The sequence below is a fragment of the Triticum aestivum genome, chromosome 5B (assembly GCF_018294505.1).
Source record: "Triticum aestivum cultivar Chinese Spring chromosome 5B, IWGSC CS RefSeq v2.1, whole genome shotgun sequence".
Lineage (NCBI taxonomy): Eukaryota > Viridiplantae > Streptophyta > Magnoliopsida > Poales > Poaceae > Triticum > Triticum aestivum.
This window is the reverse complement of record NC_057807.1, coordinates 150,500,350-150,521,690: the sequence shown is the minus strand read 5'-3', so window position 1 is coordinate 150,521,690 and position 21,341 is coordinate 150,500,350.

Below are 21,341 nucleotides of genomic sequence, written 5' to 3'. Positions count from 1 at the left end.
TATTTATATATATGCATAACGTGTACAATTTGTAGTATCGTGAAATACCAGCAAACAAAAAAGAATTAAACGGAAAATAAAGCCAAATTGAAAACACAAAATTAAAGCAATTTTTTTAAAAAAACACCCAAACATTTAGTACCGGTTGGTGTTACCAACCGGTACTAATGTCCTACACATACCCGGGCCTGGCTTGTGCCACGTGGTGGCTCTTCAGCGTCGGTTCGTGACGAACCGGTACTAAGGGGGGGGGACCTTTAGTCCCCACTCTTTAGTGCCGGTTGGCGAACCGGTACTAAAGGCCGTGACGAACCGGCACTAAAGGCCGGTTCTGCACTAGTGATATAAGGCTGCTCCCAATGCTCCACCTTGTACATGTGCTAAGCCTGCCATGTAGGCGAAAAATCTGATGTGGCAAGGTAATTAAGAGGTGAGAGTGACCTCCACCCCCACCCCCACGCCATCCCACGTGGGCGACCCACCTCTCACTGGCGTAGGCCGCCTCTCCCCTCCGTCTCCCCTCCCGCCGCCGCACGAGGCTCACGCCGGGCAAGCCCATGCCGCAACCGGGGACTATGGCGGCGGGGCCTATGCTGCCCCGGCCGCGTCAGAGGGTGTTGGGTCTAGGCGGCGGCCCCTTTGGCGAGGCCCCTCTGTGTTCCACGGTGAGCAGCAGGGTGGGCGTGGTGCCGTCGAACTGGTTGGTCGGTCGCCGGATCCCTAGTGGATTGGGGCCCGGCGTGGTGGCTGGCGGCACCAGATCTGGCTGTTGTCCTTCGTCCCGACGCGGTGTGCTTCTCTCCCATCGGTTCCTGGTCGCGCCGGTGTGGCTAGCCGGTTCCTGGACTGCGGTGTTGGTTGTGGAGATCCAGACCGGGGGAATCCCCTTAGCAGGCTCGAGCCAGCCACGACGACGTGACGCCCCAGGCGTCGCTTTTCTTCTTGAAGACGTTGGTCAAGGTCTACTCTTCCACTCCTCACCTCCTTGCCTCTCGGGTGAAAACCCTACTCTAGTGGGCGGCGGTGGCGTCCTTGACACCATTACCTTCTTGAAGGTGTCACCTTGAGGGCTAAGTGGTTGTGGGCACTGTTTGGGTCATTGACAGCTGCTAGTGGTGTGCTCTTCTCCGTTCAAGCCTTGCTTTTCCTCCGGCGTGTTATGGCTATGGGCGGTGTCGTGTGCCTTGCACTGGAAGAGCCTTGTCGGCACAGTTGGTGCATTCTGATCGGCTCCTTGGGACGGTCAGGTGGCTCCCAACCATGGTCACGGGGACTTTGTTGGGGAACGTAGCATGCAATTTCAAAAAAATTCGTACACTCACGCAAGATCTATCTAGGAAATGCATAACAACGAGAGGGGGGGAGCATCTACATACCCTTGTAGATCGCTAAGTAGAAGCGTTTATCACGCGGTTGATGTAGTCGTACTCTTCGCGATCCGATCACGATCCAACCGATCTAGCGCCGAACGGACGACACCTACGAGTTTAGCACACATGCGGCTCGATGACATCTCTCCTTCTTGATCTAGCAAGTGGGAGAGGAGATGGTGGTGGTGGAGCATCGACAATGCTTCGCTAAGCGTTGTCGGGACGAGGCGGTGGAACTACGGAGTAACGAGAGAGAGAGGGGCGCCAAGGGCTTGGTGTATCCTCTTGGGGCATCCCCTCCCCTATATATATAGGTGTATGGGCGTGGGAAACATCCCCTCTAAGCCCTAGGGCGCAGCTAAGGCGGAGAGGACTTGGACTCTAAGTCCAATCCTATTCCTACTAGGACTCCTTCCTTTTTTTGCCTTCCCTAGCCACATGGGCTTTTGAGGACTTGGTGCACCTAGCCCAATAAGGTCAAGGCACCTCCCCGCAGCCCATGCTAACCCTTGGGTCGTGGTGAACCCACTTGTGGACTTCCGGACCCCTCCGAAATCCTCCGGAACCTTCTGGAAGCTTCCCGGTACAATACCAAAAGACTGCACCTTTTTCCAGAACCCAAAATATGACTTCCCATATATAAATCTTTACCTCTCAACCATTCCGAGACTCCTCATGACGTCCGGGATCTCATCTGGGACTCCGAACAAGATTTGGTTACCACTCATCAAATATCTCAATACTACTCTAGCGTCAACGGACGTTAAGCGTGCAGACCCTATGGGTTCGAGAACTATGTAGACATGACCGAGACACCTCTCCGGTCAATAACCAATAGCGGAACCTGGATGCCCATATTGGATCCTTATTCTACGAAGATCTTTATCGGTCAAACCGTTATGAAAACATACGTAATTCCCTTTGTCCACCGGTATGTTACTTGCCCGAGATTCGATCGTCGGTACCTTTATACCTAGTTCAATATCGTTACCGGCAAGTCTCTTTACTCATTCTGTAATACATCATCCTGCAACTAACTCATTAGTCACTTTGCTTTCAAGGCTTCTTATGATGTGTATTACTGAGAGGGCCCAGAGATACCTCTCTGATACTCGGAGTGACAAATCCTAATCTCGATCTATGCCAACCCAAGAAACACCTTCGGAGATACCTGTAGAACATCTTTATAATCACCCAATTACATTGTGATGTTTGATAGCACACAAGGCATTCCTCCGGTATCCGGGAGTTGCATAATTCTCATAGTCGAAGGAATATGTATTTGACATGAAGAAAGCAATAGCAATAAAACTGAATGATCATAATGCTATGCTAACGGATGGGTCTTGTCCATCACATCATTCTCCTAATTATGTGATCCCGTTCATCAAATGACAACACATGCTATGGTTAGGAAACTTAACCATCTTTGTGAAGGAAATATGCCCTAGAGGCAATAATAAAGTTATTATTTATTTCCTTATTTCATGATAAATGTTTATTATTCATGCTAGAATTGTATTAACCGGAAACATGATACATGTGTGAATACATAGACAAACAAAGTGTCACTAGTATGCCTCTACTTGACCAGCTCGTTAATCAAAGATGGTTATGTTTCCTAACCATGAACAATGAGTTGTTATTTGATTAACGAGGTCACATCATTAGTAGAATGATCTGATTGACATGACCCATTCCATTAGCTTAGCACCCGATCGTTTAGTATGTTGCTATTGCTTTCTTCATGACTTATACATGTTCCTATGACTATGAGATTATGCAACTCCCATTTACCGGAGGAACACTTTGGGTACTACCAAACGTCACAACGTAACTGGGTGATTATAAAGGAGTACTACAGGTGTCTCCAATGGTCGATGTTGGGTTGGCGTATTTCGAGATTAGGATTTGTCACTCCGATTGTCGGAGAGGTATCTCTGGGCCCTCTCGGTAATACACATCACATAAGCCTTGCAAGCATTACAACTAATATGTTAGTTGTGAGATGGTGTATTACGGAACGAGTAAAGAGACTTGCCGATAACGAGATTGAACTAGGTATTGGATACCGACGATCGAATCTCGGGCAAGTAACATACCGATGACAAAGGGAACAACGTATGTTGTTATGCGGTCTGACCGATAAAGATCTTCGTAGAATATGTAGGAGCCAATATGGGCATCCAGGTCCCGCTATTGGTTATTGACCGGAGATGTGTCTCGGTCATGTCTACATTGTTCTCAAACCCGTAGGGTCCGCACGCTTAAGGTTACGATGACAGTTATATTATGAGTTTATGCATTTTGATGTACCGAAGGTTGTTCGGAGTCCCGGATGTGATCACGGACATGACGAGGAGTCTCGAAATGGTCGAGACATAAAGATTGATATATTGGAAGCCTATGTTTGGACATCGGAAGTGTTCCGGGTGAAATCGGGATTTTACCGGGTTACCGGGAGGGTTACCGGAACCCCCCGGGAGCCATATGGGCCTTCATGGGCCTTAGTGGAAAGGAGAAAGGGGCAGCCCAAGGTGGCTGCGCCTCTTCCCCCTCCCCTAGTCCTATTAGGACTAGGAGAAGGTGGCCGGCCCCCCTCTCTCCCTTCCCCTCCGAGGAATCCTAGTTGGACTAGGATTGGGGGGAGGAATCCTACTCCCAGAGGGAGTAGGACTCTCCTGCGCCTCCCTCTATGGCCGGCCAGCCTCCCCCCCTCTACTCCTTTATATACGGAGGCAGGGGCACCTCTAAACACACAAGTTGACACAAGTTGATCCACGTGATCGATTCCTTAGCCGTGTGCGGTGCCCCCTGCCACCATATTCCTCGATAATACTGTAGCGGAGTTTAGGCGAAGCCCTGCTACTGTAGTTCATCAAGATCGTCACCACGCCGTCGTGCTGACGGAACTCATCCCCGACACTTTGCTGGATCGGAGTCCGGGGATCGTCATCGAGCTGAACGTGTGCTCGAACTCGGAGGTGCCGTAGTTTCGGTGCTTGATCGGTTGGATCGAGAAGACGTACGACTACTTCCTCTACGTCGTGTCATCGCTTCCGCAGTCGGTCTGCGTTGGGTACGTAGACAACACTCTCCTCTCGTTGCTATGCATCACATGATCCTGTGTGCGCGTAGGAAAATTTTTGAAATTACTACGAAACCCAACAGTGGCATCCGAGCCTAGGTTATTGATGTTGATGTTATATGCACGAGTAGAACACAAGTAAGTTGTGGACGATACAAGTCATACTGCCTACCAGCATGTCATACTTTGGTTCAGCGGTATTGTTGGACGAGACGACCCGGACCAACCTTACGCGTACGCTTACGCGAGACCGGTTCCCTCGACGTGCTTTGCACAAAGATGGCTTGCGGGCGACTGCCTCTCCAACTTTAGTTGAACCAAGTATGGCTACGCCCGGTCCTTGCGAAGGTTAAAACGGAGTCTATTTGACAAACTATCGTTGTGGTTTTGATGCGTAGGTGAGATTGGTTCTTACTTAAGCCCGTAGCAGCCACGTAAAACATGCAACAACAAAGTAGAGGACGTCTAACTTGTTTTTGCAGGGCATGTTGTGATGTGATATGGTCAAGGCATGATGCTGAATTTTATTGTATGAGATGATCATGTTTTGTAACCAAGTTATCGGCAACTGGCAGGAGCCATATGGTTGTCGCTTTATTGTATGCAATGCAATCGCGATGTAATGCTTAACTTTATTACTAAACGGTAGTGATAGTCGTGGAAGCATAAGATTGGCGAGACGACAATGATGCTACGATGGAGATCAAGGTGTCGCGCCGGTGACGATGGTGATCATGACGGTGCTTCGGAGATGGAGATCACAAGCACAAGATGATGATGGCCATATCATATCACTTATATTGATTGCATGTGATGTTTATCCTTTTATGCATCTTATCTTGCTTTGATTGACGGTAGCATTATAAGATGATCTCTCACTAAAATTATCAAGAAGTGTTCTCCCTGAGTATGCACCGTTGCCAAAGTTCGTCGTGCCCAGACACCACGTGATGATCGGGTGTGATAAGCTCTACGTCCATCTACAACGGGTGCAAGCCAGTTTTGCACACGCAGAATACTCAGGTTAAACTTGACGAGCCTAGCATATGCAGATATGGCCTCGGAACACGGAGACCGAAAGGTCGAGCGTGAATCATATAGTAGATATGATCAACATAACGATGTTCACCATTGAAAACTACTCCATCTCACGTGATGATCGGTTATGGTTTAGTTGATTTGGATCACGTGATCACTTAGAAGATTAGAGGGATATCTATCTAAGTGGGAGTTCTTAAGTAATATGATTAATTGAACTTAAATTTATCATGAACTTAGTCCTGGTAGTATTTTGCAAATTATGTTGTAGATCGATAGCTCGCATTGTTGCTTCCCTGTGTTTATTTTGATATGTTCCTAGAGAAAATTGTGTTGAAAAATGTTAGTAGCAATGATGCGGATTTGATCCGCGATCTGAGGTTTATCCTCATTGCTGCACAGAAGAATTATGTCCTTAATGCACCGCTAGGTGATAGACCTATTGCAGGAGCAAATGCAAACGTTATGAACGTTTGGCTAGCTCAATATGATGACTACTGGATAGTTATGTGCACCATGCTTTATGGCTTAGAGTCGGGACTTCAAAGATGTTTTGAACATCATGGACCATATGAGATATTCCAGTATTTGAAGTTAGTATTTCAAGCAAATACCCGAGTTGAGAGATATGAAATCTCCAACAAGTTCTATAGCTAAAAGATGGAGGAGAATCGCTCAACTAGTGAGCATGTGCTCAGATTGTCTGAGTACTTCAATCGCTTGAATCAAGTGGGAGTTAATCTTCCAGATAAGATAGTGATTGACAGAATTCTCTAGTCACCATCACTATGTTACTGAACTTCGTGATGAACTATAGTATGCAAGGGATGACGAAAATGATTCCTGAGCTCTTCGTGATATTGAAATCGACGAAGGTAAAAAAAATCAAGAAAGAGCATCAAGTGTTGATGATTGACAAGACCACTAGTTTCAAGAAAAGGGCAGAGGGAAGAAGGGGAACTTCAAGAAGAACAGCAAGCAAGTTGCTGCTCAAAGTGAAGAAGCCCAAGTCTGGTCCTAAGCCTGAGACTAAGTGTTTCTACTGCAAAGGGACTGGTCACTGGAAGCGGAACTACCCCAAGTGATTGGCAGATAATAAGGATGGCAAAGTGAACATAAGTATATTTGATATACATGTTATTGATGTGTACTTTACTAGTGTTTATAGCAACCCCTCAGTATTTGATACTAGTTCAGTTGCTAAGTTTAGTAAACTCGAAACGGGAGTTGCAGAATAAACAAAGACTAGTTGAAGGGGAAGTGACGATGAGTGTTGGAAGTAGTTCCAAGATTGATATGATCATCGCACACTCCCTATACTTTCGGGATTAGTGTTGAAACTAAATAAGTGTTATTTGGTGTTGGCGTTGAACATGAATATGATTTGATCATGTTTATTGCAATACGGTAATTCATTTAAGTAAGAGAATAAAATGTTGTTCTGTTTACATGAATAAAACCTTATATGGTTACACACCCAATGAAAATGGTTCATTGGATCTCGATCGTAGTGATACACATATTCATAATATTGAAACCAAAAGATGCAAAGTTAATAATGATAGTGCAACTTATTTGTGGCACAGCCGTTTGGGTCATATCGGTGTAAAGCGCATGAAGATACTCCATAAAGATGGATTTTCGGAATCACTTGGTTATGAATCATTTGATGCTTGCGAACCGTGCCTTTTGGGCAAGATGACTAAAACTCCGTTCTCCAGAACAATGGAACGTGCTACTGACTTATTGGAAATAATACATACCGATGTATGCAATCCAATGAGTGTTGATGCTCGCGGCAAGTATCATTATTTTCTGATCTTCACAGATGATTTGAGCAGATATGAGTATATCTACTTGATGAAACATAAGTCTGAAATAATTGAAAGGTTCAAAGAATTTCAGAGTGAAGTGGAAAAATCATCGTAACAAGAAAAATAAAGTTTCTGCGATCTGATCACGGAGACGAATATTTGAATTACGAGTTTGGTCTTCAATTAAAACAATGTGGAATAGTTTCATATCTCACGCCACCTGGAACACCACAATGTTATGGTGTGTCCGAACGTCGTAACCGCGCTTTATTGGATATGGTGCGATCTATGATGTCTCTTATTGATTTACCATTGTCGTTTTGGGGTTATGCATTAAAGACAGCTGCATTCACGTTAAAAGGGCACCATCTAAATCCGTTGAGACGACACTATATGAACTATGGTTTAGCAAGAAACCCAAGTTGTCGTTTCTTAAAGATTGGGGCTGCGATGCTTATGTGGAAAAGTTTCATCCTGATAAGCTCGAACCCAAATCGGAGAAGTGCGTCTTCATAGAATACCCAAAGGAAATTGTTGGGTACACCTTCTATCACAGATCTGGAGGCAAGATATTCATTGCTAAAAATGGATCCTTTCTGGAGAAGGAGTTTCTCTCGAAAGAAGTGAGTGGGAGGAAAGTAGAACTTGATGAGGTAACTGTACCTGCTCCCTTATTGGAAAGTAGTTCATCACAGAAATCAGTTCCTGTGACAAATACACCAATTAGTGAGGAAGCTAATGATATTGATCATAAAACTTCAGATCAAGTTACTACAGAACCTCGTAGATCTTCCAGAGTAAGATCTACACCAGAGTGGTGTAGTAATCATATTCTGGAAGTCATGTTACTAGACCATGATGAACCTACGAACTATGAGGAAGCGATGATGAGCCCAGATTCCGCGAGATGTCTTGAGGCCATAAAATCTGAGATATGATCCATGTATGACAACAAAGTATGGACTTTGATTGACTTGCTCGATGATCAGCAAAGCCATGTTAAATAAATGGATCTTCAAGAGGAAGACGGACACTGATAGTAGTGTTACTATCAACCAAGCTCGACTTGTTGCAAAAGTTTTTCAACAAGTTCAAGGTGTTGAATACGATGAGGTTTTCTCACTCGTATCGATGCTTAAGTCTATCCGAATCATGTTAGCGATTGCCGCATTTTATGATTATGAAATTTGGCAGATGGATGTCAAAACTGCATTTCTGAATGGATTTCTGGAAGAAGAGTTGTATATGATGCAACCAGAAGGTTTTGTCAATCCTAAAGGTGCTAACAAAAAGTGCAAGCTCCAGCGATCCATCTATGGACTGGTGCAAGCATCTCGGAGTTGGAATATACGCTTTGATAAGTTGATCAAAGCATATAGTTTTATATAGGCTTACGATGAAGCCTGTATTTACAATAAAATGAGTGGGAGCACTACAGCCTTTCTGATTAGTATATGTGAGTAACATATTGTTGATCAGAAATGATGTAGAATTTTTCTGCAAAGCATAAAGGAGTGTTTTAAAGGAGTTCTTTAAAAAGAAAAGACCTCAGTAAAAGCTACTTATATATTGAGCATCAAGATCTATTGAGATAGATCAAGACGCTTGATAAGATTTTCAATGACTACATACCTTGGCAAGATTTTGAAATAGTTCAAAATGGAACAGTTAAAGAAAGAGTTCTTGCCTGTGTTGCAAAGGTATGAAATTGAGTAAGACTCAAATCCCGACCACAGCAGAAAATAGAAAGAGAATGAAAAGTCATTCCCTATGCCTCAGTCATAGGTTCTATAAAGTATGCTATGCTATGTACCAGACCTATTGTATACATTGCTCTGTATTTGGCAAGGGAGTACAATAGTGATCTAGGAGTAGATCACTGGACATTGGTCAAGAATATCCTTAGTAAGGACTAAGGAGATGTTTCTCGATTATGGAGGTGATAAAAGAGTTTGTTGTAAAAGTTACATCAGTGCAAACTTTTACACTGATCCAGATGACTCTAAGTCTCAATCTGGATACATATTGAAAGTGGGAGCAATTAGCTAGAGTAGCTCCGCACAGAGCATTGTAGACATAGAATATTTGCAAAATACATACGGCTCTGAATGTGACAGACCCGTTGACTAAGCTTCTCTCACGAGCAAAACATGATCACACCTTAGTACTCTTTGGATATTAATCACATAGTGATGTGAACTAGATTATTGACTCTAGTAAACCCTTTGGGTGTTGGTCACATGATGATGTGAACTATGGGTGTTAATCATATACAGATATGAATATTGGTGTTAAATCACATGACGATGTGAACTAGATTATTGACTCTAGTGCAAGTGGGAGACTGAAGGAAATATGCCCTAGAGGCAATAATAAAGTTATTATTTATTTCCTTATTTCATGATAAATGTTTATTATTCATGCTAGAATTGTATTAACCGGAAACATGATACATGTGTGAATACATAGACAAACAAAGTGTCACTAGTATGCCTCTACTTGACCAGCTCGTTAATCAAAGATGGTTATGTTTCCTAACCATGAACAATGAGTTGTTATTTGATTAACGAGGTCACATCATTAGTAGAATGATCTGATTGACATGACCCATTCCATTAGCTTAGCACCCGATCGTTTAGTATGTTGCTATTGCTTTCTTCATGACTTATACATGTTCCTATGACTATGAGATTATGCAACTCCCGTTTACCGGAGGAACACTTTGGGTACTACCAAACGTCACAACGTAACTGGGTGATTATAAAAGAGTACTACAGGTGTCTCCAATGGTCGATGTTGGGTTGGCGTATTTCGAGATTAGGATTTGTCACTCCGATTGTCGGAGAGGTATCTCTGGGCCCTCTCGGTAATACACATCACATAAGCCTTGCAAGCATTACAACTAATATGTTAGTTGTGAGATGATGTATTACGGAACGAGTAAAGAGACTTGCCGGTAACGAGATTGAACTAGGTATTGGATACCGACGATCGAATCTCGGGCAAGTAACATACCGATGACAAAGGGAACAACGTATGTTGTTATGCGGTCTGACCGATAAAGATCTTCGTAGAATATGTGGGAGCCAATATGGGCATCCAGGTCCCGCTATTGGTTATTGACCGGAGACGTGTCTCGGTCATGTCTACATTGTTCTCGAACCCGTAGGGTCCGCACGCTTAAGGTTACGATGATAGTTATATTATGAGTTTATGCATTTTGATGTACCGAAGGTTGTTCGGAGTCCCGGATGTGATCACGGACATGACGAGGAGTCTCGAAATGGTCGAGACATAAAGATTGATATATTGGAAGCCTATGTTTGGACATCGGAAGTGTTCCGGGTGAAATCGGGATTTTACCGGGTTACCGAGAGGGTTACCGGAACCCCCCGGGAGCTATTTGGGCCATAGTGGGCCTTAGTGGAAAAGAGAAGGGGCTGCCCTAGATGGGCTGCGCGCCCCCCCTTCCCCTAGTCCTATTAGGACTAGGAGAGGTGGCCGGCCCCCTCCTCCTCTTTTCCCCTCCGAGGAATCCTAGTTGGACTAGGATTGGAGGGGGAATCCTACTCCCAGAAGGAGTAGGACTCTCCTGCGCCTCCCCCCTTTGGCCGGCCAGCCTCCCCTCCTCTCCTCCTTTATATACGGAGGCAGGGGCACCTCTAAACACACAAGTTGACACAAGTTGATCCACGTGATCGATTCCTTAGCCGTGTGCGGTGCCCCCTGCCACCATATTCCTCGATAATACTGTAGCGGAGTTTAGGCGAAGCCCTGCTGCTGTAGTTCATCAAGATCGTCACCACCCCGTCGTGCTGACGAAACTCTTCCCCGACACTTTGCTGGATCAGAGTCCGGGGATCGTCATCGAGCTGAACGTGTGCTCGAACTCGGAGGTGCCGTAGTTTCGGTGCTTGATCGGTTGGATCGTGAAGACGTACGACTACTTCCTCTACGTCGTGAAGTCGGTCTGCGTTGGGTACGTAGACAACACTCTCCCCTCGTTGCTATGCATCACATGATCCTGTGTGCGCGTAGGAAATTTTTTGAAATTACTACGAAACCCAACACTTTGATTAACGAGCTAGTCTAGTAGAGGCTTACTAGGGACACGGTGTTTTGTCTATGTTTCCACACATGTATCAAGTTTCCGATTAATACAATTCTAGCATGAATAATAAACATTTATCATGATATAAGGAAATATAAAATAACAACTTTATTATTGCCTCTAGGGCATATTTCCTTTAGTTCCCACTTGCACTAGAGTCAATAATCTAGTTCACATCGCCATGTGATTTAACACCAATAGTTCGCATCTTTATGTGATTAACACCCATAGTTCACATCACCATGTGACCAACACCCATAGGGTTTACTAGATTCAATAATCTTGTTCACATCACTATGTGATTAACACCCAAAGAGTACTAAGGTGTGATCATGTATTGCTTGTGAGAGAAGTTTAGTCAACGAGTCTGCCACATTCAGATCCGTATGAATTTTGCAAATTTTTATGTCTACAATGCTCTGCATGGAGCTACTCTAGCTAATTGCTCCCACGTTCAATATGTATCTAGATTGAGACTTAGAGTCATCTAGATCAGTGTCAAACTTGCATCGACATAACTCTTTACAATGAACTCTTTATCACCTCCATAACCGAGAAGCATTTCCTTAGTCCTTTTTAAGGTAACTAAGGATAATTTTGACCGCTGTCCAGTGATCTACTCCTGGATCACTATTGTACCCCCTTGCCAAACTCATGGCAATGTACACAATAGGTTTGGTACATAGCATGGCATACTTTATATAACCTATGGCTGAGGCATAGGGAATGACTTTCATTCTCCCTTTATCTTCTTCCATGGTCGAGTTTTGAGTCTTTACTCAACTTCACACCTTACAATATAGGCAAGAACTCCTTCTTTGACTGATCCATTTTGAACTCCTTCAAATTCTTGTCAAGGTATGTACTCATTGAAAATCTTATCAAGCGTCTTGATCTATCTCTATAGATCTTGATGCCCAATATGTAAGCAGCTTCACCGAGGTCTTTCTTTAAAAAAAAAATCTTATTCAAGTATCCTTTTTTGCTATCCAGAAATTCTATATTATTTCCAATCAACAATATGTCATCCACATATAATATCAGAAATGCTATATAGTTCCCACTTACCTTTTCTAAATACAGGCTTCACTGCAAGTCTGTATAAAACCATATGCTTTGATCACCTCATCAAAGCGTATATTCCAACTCCGAGATGCTTGCACCAGTTCATAGATGGATTGCTGGAGCTTGCACACTTTGTCGACACCTTTAGGATCGACAAAACCTTCTGGTTGCATCATATACAACTCTTCTTTGAGATATCCATTAAGGAATGCAGTTTTGACATCCATTTTGCCAGATTTTATAATCATAAAATGTGGCAATTGCTAACATGATTCAGACGGACTTAAGCATCGCTACAGGTGAGAAGGTCTCATCGTAGTCAACTCCTTGAACTTGTCAAAAACCTTTTGCGACAAGTCAAGATTTTGTAGACAGTAACATTACCATCAGCGTCAGTCTTCTTGAAGATCCGTTTATTTTCTATGGATTGCCGATCATCGGGCAAGTCCACCAAAGTCCACACTTTGTTCTCATATATGGATCCTATCTCAGATTTCATGGCCTCAAGCTATATGTCAGAATCTGGGCTCATCATAGCTTCTTCATAGTTCATAGGTTTGCGTTGGTCTAGTACCATGACTTCTAGGATAGGATTACCGTACCACTCTGGTGCGGATCGTGCTCTGGTTGACCTATGAAGTTCTGTAGTAACTTGATCCGAAGTTTCATGATCATCATCATTAGCTTCCTCTCTAGTTGGTGTAGGAATCACGGGAACATATTTCTCTGATGAGATACTTTCCAAATTGAGAGAAGGTACAATTACCTCATCAAGTTCTACTTTCCTCCCACTCACTTCTTTCGAGAGAAACTCCTTCTCTAGAAAGGACCCATTCTTAGCAACAAAGATCTTGCTTTTGGATCTATGGTAGAAGGTGTACCCAATAGTTTCTTTAGGGTATCCTATGAATACGCACTTCTCCGATTTGGGTTCAAGCTTATCAGGCCGAAGCCTTTTGACATAAAGTGTCGCAACCCCAAATTTTAAGAAACGACAGCTTAGGTTTCTTGTTCACAGTTCATACGGTGTCGTCTCAATGGATTTAGACGGCGCCCTATTTAATGTGAAGCGGTTGTCTCTTAATGCATAACCCCAATACGATAGTGGTAAATCGGTAAGAGACATCATATATCACACCATATCTAATAAAGTGCGGTTAAGATGTTCGGACACACCATTACGCTGTGGTGTTTCAGGTGGCGTGAGTTGTGAAACAATTCCACATTGTTTAAATGAAGGCCAAACTCGTAACTCAAATATTCACCTCTCTGATCAGATCATAGAAACTTTATTTTCTTGCTACGATGATTCTCCACTTCACTCTAAAATTCTTTGAACTTTTCAAATGTTTCAGACTTGTGTTTCATAAAGTAGATATACCCATATCTACTTAAATCATCAGTCAAGGTGAGAAAATAATGATACCCGCCGCGTGCCTCAACACTCATTGGACCACATACATCGATATGCATTATTTCCAATAAGTCATGGTTCGCTAGTATCAAATGATTCATAATCAAGTGATTCCAAAAGCCCATCAGCATGGAGTTTCTTCATGCGCTTTACACCAATATGACCTAAACGACAGTGCCACAAGTGTGTTGCACTATCATTATCAACTTTGCATCTTTTGGCATCAATATTATGAATATGTGTATCACTACGATCGAGATTCAGTAAACCATTAACATTGGGTGTATGACCATATAAGGTTTTATTCATGTAAACAGAGTAACAATTATTCTCTGTCTTAAATGAATAATTGTATTGCAATAAACATGATCCTATCTTGTTCATGGTCAACGCAAACACCAAATAACATTTATTTAGGTTCAACACTAATCCTGAAAGTATAGGGAGTGTGTGATGATGATCATATCTGTTGGGGATATAGCTACTAAGTGTAAACCGGCCAGGAGGGCCCGGTTCACCCTCGACTATGCTGAAGCCCATGGAGATCCAGAAGATGGCGCTTTACTAAATGAAGTTTAGAGGCCCGAAGCCCAAAGACAGATTAGGGCCCATAGTGGTAAACCGCCATGACTATGTAACTTGTAATATAAGTTAGGAAAGGAGAGACCGAGCCGGAGACTTCGTATGAGTCGGCTTCGGGGCTCTGTAGACCGGCCGAGCGTCAACCTGTGTATATAAAGGGACAGCCCGACGGCGGTTCAGGGACAAAAAACAACAACTCGAGACTCAGGCAAGCGTATTCGCTCCCTGGTCATCGAAACCCAATCAATCCCATCACAACTAGATGTAGGCTTTTACCTTCATCGAAGGGGCCGAACTAGTATAAAACTCCCGTGTCCCTTGTCCAATTTAACCCCTTCAAGCTAACCCGTTGCAATGGCTCCACGACTAAGTCCTTTCATGAGGACATATGACGTGTTAATTTCATGACAGTAGGCGCCCATCGTGGGGCGATCGCACAATGGTTTCGAGTTCTTGAAGGGCAGTTTTGAATGACTCAAGGGGTACGCGGTTGGCCGGATGACCAAGATTCGTCGCGGCAAGCTCTACATCAACGACGAAGGATGGGGCCCCGAGGCCGGCTCAATCGAGTACGGGTACCGGGTCCCCTTTGGCGGAATTCATCTCTTCATTGGCAAGATCGGCGAACCGGGCCCTGAGCCGGACATCTACACCGACCTCGTCGAGACGGCTCAGCGTGCGAGTCCAGCCCGGTCTAAGCCTGCCGTGAAGCGTGCGTTTGTAGGATGTGTCCATGAGATCGGATCTGAACCAGTGTCTGAAGGCGAGACGGCCGTTTATTCCGACGGCGAATCATCCACTGGCGAAACCGAGTCCTTGTACCAGATTCATAATGGTGAGTTCGAAGGATATTCCGATGGAAATAGTATTCCGAACCTCCTTGAACCGCCAAGTCGGGTTGCTGTTTACATGGCCGGAACACAGCCCACTCCGCAGTCTTCATCTACAGCAGCGATGAATACCGGATCAGCAGCCGCGGTAGGAGCCCCGGCGCGCCGACCGGCTCAAATCCTCTCCAGTTTAATTGATGCTTGGGCGACTTTGTTGGCCACGACAGTCACCCCGAAGACGCAGGATCAGCATAATGCGAACATTGCAAAGTTGAAGGACCAGATAACGCAGGCTAAGGAGGACCTGGCAACTGAGGATGCTAGGATGGCTAAAGATCGGGCCACTTTGGATGCCCAGTCATAGCATATACAGGCGCAGAATTATCGGCTCATGCTGGATCGGACCGCATCGGAGGATGTGATGCGAAGGAAATACCGGTCTCGTCTGCCGTCCGTCTACGAAGGATTGAACCTCTTTCAAACACCGGGCGCCGGGCCGAGCAATCCGGCCGCTGCAAACCGGACGGATGCGCCTAGGGCAGCTCCAGATCAGCTACGGATGACAGAACCGCCCCGATGAACCGATAACCCGCCACAATATGTGTCCACACCGCTGGGTCACTTCTCGAGCCCTCTGGATAACATGATTGCCGCAGCATCGCGCCTTGCAGCCATTCCGACGGAGGGCGATTCACCGGCAGCGATTGAAACACGACGGGCTAGGGACCTTCTTCAAACCGCCATGGTACAGCAGCAGGCTTATTCTTATAGCCGGGATAGAATTCATTCAAGCCCTCGTCCAAGCCCGAGCTATAGCAGGCACATGGATGAACCGGAAGTGTCTAGCAGTGCGTGGCATCGTAATGCTCAAGGTGTGGTGGATAATGGCAGAGCATGAAGGGAGGCCGCTTTGGGTCGTCATCAACCCGCCCCGGTTCAGCCAGCTGCATCAGTCGACTGAGGCACCGGGCTTGCCTTCAGTTCTTGGGGAGTGCCGTGTCTTATTCCGGCTCTCTGTAGTGTGCATCTACCCAAAGATTTCAAGGGTCCACGTAAAGTGCCTAACTACACGTCGGATCAGCCACCTGAGGCATGGGTCGAGAGTTATGAGATGGCAATGGAGATGCTGGATGTAGATGAAGCGGCCTGTGCAAAGTACTTCACGATGATGTTGGAAGGAACGACCCATACTTGGTTGAAAAATTTACCAGCTAACTCCATCGAGTCATGGGATCAGTTGAAGGCCTGGTTTATAGCCGATTTCAAAGACACGTGCAAACAACCCATGTCCATTGTGGATCTGGATGCTTGTGTTCAAGGGGAGAACGAGTCAACAACTCATTGGGTACGCCGGGTTTCAGAGGTTTTGCACTCGTCTGACCGGATTAACGCTGGTCAAGCGATCATAACACTGGAGCGTAATTGCCGGTTCAAATCGCTGAAGATGAAGTTGGGATGGCTCAAGCGCCACTGCAATGACATGGGAACCCTTATGGCAGCCTTGGTCAAGTATGCCGATTCTGATAATACCAAGGATCCTGATTCTGATGAGGAGAAACCGGAGAAGGAAAGAAGAATGGCGGTGCAAAGGGACAACATCACAACCAGGGAGGCCATGGGAATAATGGTAAGCGCAAGGCAGATAATTCAGATCTTGTGGCTAACACTAATATGCAGCATCGTAAAGGTAAACCGCCCCAGCGCGATGGAGGGATGAATCTAGAGCGTTTGATGAACCAGCCCTGTCCCAAGCATGGGACCAAGGAGGCCCCTTCCACACATCTATGGAAAGATTGTTACATCATGAAGGAGTTCAAGAATTCCGATATTTTCCGGTATGATCAGGGTCCTTCGGGCGGCTCAGGTCCAGGTTTTCATGGTGGCGGCGGTTCAAGCTCTGGATTTCAGAATAATCAGAGCAACCAGCATAACCAAGGTGGTAATGGACAACAGAATAATCAAGGGAATCAGTAGCAATCAGGTTATCAAAGTCACCCAAGTAGTTGAACGGTGGGCAGTATCATGTGTTCACTACTAGCCTGTGTAAGCGAGATCAGAAGCTTCACAAAAGGGCAGTTAATGTTGTTGAACCGGCAGTGCCACGTTATTTACGATGGTCTAAGCAACCCATCGTGTGGAGCAGGGAGGATCATCCGCCCCGGGTTGACAATCCGGGTCAACTGGCCTTGGAGTGGCACCTCAGGTGGGAGGTTACAAGTTTACCAAAGTCCTGATGGATGGAGGGAGCAGTATCAACATACTGTATTATGAGACTTTTCATCGTATGGGGTTGACAGACAAAAATCTTAAACCGTCCAACACTATGTTTCATGGTGTAGTACCAGGTAAATCGGCATACCCTGTTGGCAAGATCTCTTTGGAGGTTGTGTTTGGAGATGAGCATGATTCCAGGTCTAAAAAGTTGACCTTTGAAGTGGTGAAAATCCAGAGCCCATATCACGCGCTGTTTGGACGGCCGGCTTACGCAAAATTCATGGCGAGGCCCTGTTATATTTATTGACAGCTCAAAATTCCAGGCCACAAGGGAAGTATCACAGTACATGGAAGTCGAAAGATCGCTTTGGATTATGAGGAAGGTGAAGCGGCATACGCTGAGTCGGTTTGTGCTACGAAGGAGCTGAAGTTTTATAAAGACAATGTTGATCTGGCAGACATGACTGAAAAAACCCACCACTGAGCATGACCCGACCCTGAAGTTCAAACCGGCTGATGAGACTAAACTTGTTGACTTTGTTCCTGGTGATTCATCTAAACAGTTTAGCCTCAGCACCAATCTGGATCCGAAATAGGAAAGCGCGCTCATCGAGTTCATCTATGAGAACCGGGAAATCTTCGCATGGAAGCCTTCTGACATGCCAGGTGTACCGAGGGAACTCGCTGAGCACACTCTCAATATTGATCCGAAGTTTAAACCGGTCAAGCAATTTCTTTGACGGTTTAACGAAGAAAGACGCAAGGCTATTGGTGAAGAGGTAGCCCGACTGTTGGCTGCTGGCTTTATTGTCGAAGTATTTCACCCTGAGTGGTTGGCTAATCCGGTGCTCGTTCTTAAGAAAAACGACACTTGGCGTATGTGTGTGGACTACACAGATATGAACAAGGCTTGTCTGGCAGATCCTTTTGCTCTCCCGCGTATTGATCAGATTATTGATGCGACGACGGGTTGTGAGCGCTTGAGTTTCTTGGATGCTTATTCAGGTTATCATCAGATTAAGATGGCAGTTAAGGACCAGGAGAAAACAGCCTTCATCACTCCCTTTGGAGCCTTCTGTTATGTTTCTATGCCTTTTGGACTCAAAAGTGCTCAGGCTACTTATCAGCGTTGTGTGCAAAATTGTCTTCACACGCAGATTGGGCGTAATGTTCATGCCTATGTGGATGACATTGTGGTAAAATCCAGGAAGAAGGAAACCTTGATAGATGATCTCAAGGAAACATTTGACAATCTTCGGGTTTACAAAATGATGCTTAATCCGGATAAATGTGTTTTTGGTGTTCCGACACGCAAGCTCCTAGGCTTTCTAGTGTCCAACCGAGGAATTGAGGCTAATCCGGAAAAAATTAAAGCGATTACATCTCTGGCTAAACCGAAGTGTATCAATGATGTTTAGCGTTTGGCGGGTCGAATCGCCGCCCTTAGCCGGTTTATTAGCCGTTTGGGCAAAAAGGCGATTCCTTTGTATCAGATGTTGAAAAAGACAGACAATTTCGTCTGGAGTGATGCGGCTAATGCGGCGTTTGAGGACTTAAAGCGGCAGTTGGTTGAACCGCCGGTACTTGCTGCTCTAGTTAACAAAGAGCCCTTGTTATTGTACGTGGCTGCTAACGCCCGTGCTATTAGCATGGCGATTGTGGTATAGCGCAAAGAGGCTGGTAAGGAATACCCGGTTCAATGACCGGTTTACTACATTAGTGAAGTGATTATCGAGTCAAAGTAGCGATATCTGCATTGGCAGAAGCTGGTTTATGGGGTTTTTATGGCAAGTCGGAAGCTCAAGCAGTACTTTCAAGGCCATCCCATTACAATGGTCAGTTCAGCTCCTTTGGGTGATATCATTCAGAACAGGGAGGCAACTGGACGGGTTGCAAAGTGGGCAATTGAGCTTAGCCCGCACGGATTGAAGTATATGCCTTGGACATCAATCAAGTCACAGGCACTTGTTAACTTCATCAATGATTGGACCGAGTTACAGGCACCAGAGGACAAACTGGATAATACATATTGGACCATCCACTTTGATGGATCCAGGCAATTGGAGGGCTCGGGGGCTGGAGTTGTCCTTCCCCTCGCGGTGATAAAATTTGTTATGTTCTCCGCTTAATGTTTCCTTGTACTAACATTGTAGCTGAGTACGAGGCCTTACTCGACAGTCTCCGGGTGGCTAAGGAAATGAACTTAAGCCGGGTTCGCTATTTCAGAGATTCTGATCTGGTGGCTCAGCAAGTCTCTGGTACTTGGGATTCTAAGGATCCACTAATGGTGGCTTACAAACGCGAGGTGGATATTGTGGCTGGTCACTTCAAGGGTTATCAGGTTGAGCATATTGACCGGCGCAAAAACGAGGCAGCAGATGCTTTAAGCAGGCTGGGATCTCAGCATAAACGGTACCACCCAATACCTTTTTAGATATCCTGCATAACCTGTCTGTCAAGTTACCTACAGAGGAGGATTTAGCTGTTCCTGATCCGGAGGCCCAGTTGGTGGCCGCTTTACATACTATGCCGGATTGGACGATTCCATATCTGGTGTATCTAAACCGGGGCGAGTTACCAGATGATGAGGTTTTCGCTAGACAGATCATCCGGCGGTCCAAGTCCATGGTTATTCACAATGGCGAGTTACACTGTTGCAGTGTTTCAGGCGTTTTTCAATGCTGTATTTCCCTTGAAGAAGGCCAAGAGATTCTGCATGAAATCCATGAAGGGGATTGTGGTCACCATGCCGGTTCAAAATCCCTGGTGGCTAAAGCATTTCGTCATGGGTTTTATTGGTTGACAGCTCATACTGATGCGGAAGATCTGGTAAAGCGGTGTGATGCTTGTCAGAAATTTTCCCGTCGAGCTCATGTTCCGGCTCAGGAGCTACGGATGATTCCTATCACTTGGCCGTTTTCCACTTAGGGGCTGGATATGGTGGGGCCTTGTAAGTGCTCCCAGGATAAGAAGACCCACCTGTTGGTGGCGGTTGACAAGTTCACTAAATGGGTTGAAGCGGAACCTGTCAGTAAGTGTGATGCAGCCACGACGGTTCAATTTCCCAAAAAGATTATTTTCCGTTTTGGGTTTCCTCACAGCATCATCACAGATAATGGCACAAACCTTTCTAAAGGTGAGATGGAGGAGTTCTGCCAACGAGAGCACATCCGGCTTGATGTAGCATCCATGGCTCATCACCAGTCCAATGGTCAAGCCGAAAGGGCGAATCAAGAAATCTTGAAGGGTATTAAGCCCAGGCTTATGGTTCCGTTGAAGCGGACGTCGGGTTGTTGGGTGGAAGAACTGCCCTCTGTGTTATGGAGTATCAACACCACCCCAAACCGATCCACGGGTTATACACCTTTCTTCATGGTGTACGGGGCTGAGGCTGTCCTCCCAAGTGATATCCGTCATGACTCGCCCCGGGTTGCCAATTATGTTGAAGCGGACAATGAGCAAGCGCGTCAAGAGGCGTTGGACCTGTTAGATGAGAAACCGGACATGGCTTTGGCTCGGTCAGCGGTTTATCAACAAGACCTGCGGCGTTATCACAGCCGCCGGGTTAAGACACGGACCTTTCAAGAAGGTGACCTAGTGCTTCGGCTCATCCAGGATCAGATTGATATGCACAAGTTATCCCCACCTTGGGAAGGACCCTTTGTGGTCAGCAAAAATTTGCACAACGGATCTTACTACCTCATTGATGTTCGAGAAGACTCACGCAGTTCTGAGGAGGAGACCCGGCGGCCATGGAACATAGCTCTCCTTCGGCCTTACTGCACTTGAGCCATAGGCTTTCTTTATGTACATAT